Below are 4,691 nucleotides of genomic sequence, written 5' to 3'. Positions count from 1 at the left end.
TCCAAAAAGGACTTTGATCCAGGCGTGGAACAGACAACTCATAAGGACAGCATATATGCCCGGCTCAGAGGTGTCCCAAGGGTGCGTTTTACCTGGGTTTCAACTTCTCTTAATAATAATAATAATAATAATAATAATAATAACTAGGTATTTATATACCACCTTTCTGTTCCATAAGGCAGTTGTGTTTTCATTTTCTGGCTAATTGGCCATAACTTTTGATAGAACACAGATATTTCAATGCAGTTTGTTTCATTGCATTCTGCATTAAATTATCTTTCCAATGATATATAATAATAATAACAGTATTTAAATACCGCCTTTCTGGTCATCAGATTACTCCTCTGACTTTATTCAAGGCGTTTTACATAGGCAGGCATTTCTAAATCCCTCAAGAGGATTTTTACAATCATAGAAGTTCTCTCTTTCAAGAACCAACAACATTTCAGAATGGATCTTCCTGGTTTGGTCTCACTTCTGGCCTCCAGTTCTCCCATGCAGGCTGGCAAGCAGCTCCATCTCTCCCATGGAGGGCAGCCAGACGCTTCTTGCTCACACCAAGAGCAGGTGGAATCACTCAGCCGGGCTTGTCAGCTGCTTCAAGGTCTCGCCATTTTCAGCCGTTCAGGGAGCTGCCGGTGTCCTCGAACTGGCGACCTTCTGATGTTATCTTCGGGCTAATGGAGGCTCTACCCTCTAGACCAGACCTCCTGCCCAGCACCTTAGCATTCTGGAAGTTTGGGGGTGATGTCATTATGTGATCACATTGCTCCCAACCCTCCAGGCTATTGCATTGTATTGAATGCAAAAAAACATGCCTCTGTTTGGTATCTTCAGCTCCTTACAGGCCCAGTTGCTTTGTATTCTCACTTACGAGCAGTGAAAAGACAATGTAGGCAAGAGCATGAGGAAGTTGGCCCAGAGTGGATCAAAGATGGCTGAATGAAAGCTCAGGCAGTCATCTGGTGTCATCAGGTGCAGCCCACACCGGCCACACTCCTGTTGTGATGCCCCTGAATCTGCCTTTCAAGATGTTTTATCGTCACAAGACAGCTATCAGCACTGCACATAAAAAAACCAAACAATTATAAAACAACCAAAAATGATAACGGGCAGCCCAATCTACCATAAATCTACATATAGGAAAGCAGTGGTGTTGGCACAGGCCCTGCTGAATCCCGTGGGGAGGTTTTGGCTTCAGGCTTCCTTGGGGTAAGAAGACATTTGTTAGCCCCTGCTTGCAACCCAGTGGTTTTTAGATATCACTGTGGACATCATGGATTTCACTGGTGCAAATCCATGTTAACCCAGGAGGATGGATCAGCAGAGGCATCTCTAGGATTTGTGTCACCTGGTACAGGTCACCCAACAAAACCATTACCAACCAAAAACAGTGGCCAACTTGATGATATTCACACAACTGAATAAGAGTTCTAATATTCGCTGTAATACATGGAAATGAGAGCTGACTCAACGAACACGTTATTGGTTCTCTGCTGTGTCATAACTACACCTCACTGGCTATCAGAACAATATCTCAGTGGTCACTTTTAACTTAAGGAAATCCACTTTTTGTTTTAAAATGCAGTTGTGATTTCCTTTTCTGGTTATTTGGCTATAACCTTTGACAGGTTATATTTCAGTGCAATTGTTTCAATGCAAATATTTCAGTGCAGTTTGTTTTACGGCATTCTGCATTAAATTACACATCAAATGATATATAACATGATGGTATTATTTGAAAATACCAAGATTTTACAATTTTGCTAGTATTGGTAAAGACCTGGCAGCAACTGTTACCCTGCACATGCCTGATCTTGTCTGATCTTGGAAGCTAAGCAGGGTCAGGCCTGGTTAGTACTTGGATGGGAGACCGCCTGGGAATACCGGGTGCTGTAGGCTTATACCATGGTCTTTGGAGACTGAAGGTTGCCAACCATAGTATTGGTGTCACCCCACCCCTACTGAGTGTGTCATCCGGTGTGGTTAGCACCCCCCCCCCCACACACACACACCCCCTAGTGACACCTTCCAGATCAGGCCTGGGGAGTCAGGATTCAGCATGTGCCACCACTGAACCGGCCCACTCCTGAGTCTGTTCTGACCTCCCCTCCCATCCTGTCACCTCCCAGTCCCGCCTACCCCTTCCCAGTTCTGGCCTCCCCTGTCCCGTCCCATTCCCTGCTTGGTCTTACCTGCTCCGGCAGTCTTCGGTCAGCACCAGCACGCAGGAAGCTGCTTCATCCTCTCTGCCAGCAGGCAAGCAGCACATGTTGGTGGAGGCAGCTGCGTGACTGCTATACAGCAGCCTCTGCTACCACGGCACACATTGGGCCATAAAACAGAAAGTACAGACATAAGAACATAAGGTGAGTGCCGCAGGTTCAAGCCAAAGGCCTACTCAGCCCAGCTTCCTGCTTCCTACAGTGGCCTACAAACAGCAGCGGAAGGCATGCTTCTCGCCCACCATTGTTCCCTTGCCACTGGTATTCAAAGTCACACTACATCTGAACCTGGAGTTCAGATCTGCAGTTTTGATTGCAAACCGTGAGCCAAACTGTTGACAAGACCATGCTGTCCTTATATCACCTTAGGCAGATTCTTAACTGGGGATGTGCAGAAAGATTGTTATCAGGAGAGCCTTTTGCTGCTCCAAGCAAATGACACTGCAGTTCTCCTAACTTCATTTCAAAGCTATGGCAGGCCACATGTTGGAAAAATGGCATTGGTATATGAACCTTGAAAACTGTTTGAACCTTGTAAACTGTCAGTTCTAAGTTCTTTTGAGGGTGCCCACTAAATCATAGCTGGGGGGGGGGGAAGAACAACACTTTTATTGCCTGAATAAAATTTATTTATTGCCTGCTTTATTTATTTAATAAATTTAATTAATAAATTTATTAAAAATTTATTGCCAGGATTTAATTTTGTTACTTGATTCAAAGAAAGACAGATTAGGATAAGTTATGGTTCTATATTATGATTACGATTCTATATTATGTTTACGATTCTAAACATAGTTCTATATTATGGTTACGATTATTATCGGTGGTGTCACAGCCCACCAGATGTTTGGATGGGGATATTTGAGTGCTTGCTAGTTCAAATTCTACCCAAGGGTTTAAGAATTGGTGAGATATCGCCATATAATCTTCATTGTTCCTAGCATTTTGGCTCATTGCACTTGTTCAGCTGTTATCTTGTTAGTGCTCCCATTGGCCTGGTATTTCTGAAGGGCCTTGGGGATTACGCCTAGTGCACCAATGGCAATAGGGGTGATGGTTTTCTTTCCCCAAAGGTGATGTATTTCAATTTCTAGACCTTTGTAATTGGTTATCTTTTACAATTGTTTCTCCTCAGTTTGATTATCCCCTGGAATGGCCATTACAATAAGCAATAATTATTAATAATTATTATTGTAAGAAATTACTATTATTAATTGTACATAATTTTTGTGGGAAACATTCTATTTGTGGTTCTATGAACATGTCAGAAAATATCTATGCTATTTCTAATGTAATGGGCCTCTGAAGGCTGTGGTCCATACATCACTTACATTCAGGGTTGGGAACTTGAGTCAGGTGACTTGGACTCAAGTCGCAAAAATGCATGTTCTTCATTGACTCATGGACTGGGAAAAACATTTGAGTCAGGGGCCCCCTGACCTCGGCACTAGTCCCCATATACTGACAGACTTGAGTCTGCCTCGAGTCGATGTGCTTGCTTACTCTTTCATGGTGTGAAAACCATCCTGGGGTCAACATTCAGACTGGGCGAGCAGCAGGGAGATTCCAGGCTGGATATAGGGAAGGGTTAATGTTTGCTTTTGCAGAAGGCAGGTGGCAGAAGCAGGCTGTCTTTTCCTTTGATGATCATTGGATGAAGGATGGGCAGTCTGGTATTTTCTTTAACTGAAAGAGGGCAGAATGAGGAGCCAAGGGCGTTCTTGCCTTACGATTGGCTGCCTAGGGAGGGGGATGAGGCAGGGAAGTGGTAGGAGGGAAGGCAGTTCATGGCGATCACACTTTTCACTGCATGGCTGCTGTGAGGCACTCCGTTGTTACTTGGGCAAAGGGAGCCTCATTGAATGACAGGATGCAGTGGGTCTACTTCTAAGTAGAGCTGCCAAGATCAGATAGTCCTGGTCAGTGGCATAGCTAAGGGGGTGCAGGGGGTAGCAGTTGCACCGGGCATCAAGCTTTAGAGGGGCAACAAGCTGAGTTTGTCACTAGTGACCAAAATTGTGAAAATCTTGGTATGTGTGAATAATGCCATCATGTTATTTAATGCAGAATGCAGTGAAACAAACGGCACTGGAACATCTGTTTTCTATCAAAAGTTACGGCCAATTAACCAGAAAATGAAAACACAACTGACTTGTGGAACAAAAAATGGATTTGCTTAACTCCTAACTGACCAATGAGACTGTTTGTTCTGCGTGCCAATGAGATGTTATTACGATTCAGCATGGAACCAATATCTTTTTATTTATTTACTTAATTAAATTTAATTTTGTCATGCGGGGGGGGCGCTACAAAATCTTCTTTGACCCCAGGTTGCAGATAGATGCCTTAGCTATGCCACTAACTGGAGGGAGGCAGCAGAGCAAGTGGGTGGTGAGCTGCTGGGGGGGGGAGGAGGTGGGTTCCTCCCAATTTTCACTTTTTAAAAAGCCAGGGTGTGACGTCATT

The 4,691-nt window shown here is 44.1% G+C and overlaps 1 pseudogene; it reads left to right on the top strand.

Moving 5' to 3' along the window:
• Positions 1–1,785: 1,785 nt before the first annotated feature.
• Positions 1,786–1,902, top strand: LOC136646645 (5S ribosomal RNA; annotated as a pseudogene).
• Positions 1,903–4,691: the final 2,789 nt, after the last annotated feature.

This window comes from Tiliqua scincoides, chromosome 3 (assembly GCF_035046505.1).
Source record: "Tiliqua scincoides isolate rTilSci1 chromosome 3, rTilSci1.hap2, whole genome shotgun sequence".
Classification (NCBI taxonomy): domain Eukaryota; kingdom Metazoa; phylum Chordata; class Lepidosauria; order Squamata; family Scincidae; genus Tiliqua; species Tiliqua scincoides.
The sequence above is the reverse complement of the archived record's forward strand: the minus strand, read 5'-3'. Positions and strand labels throughout refer to the sequence as shown.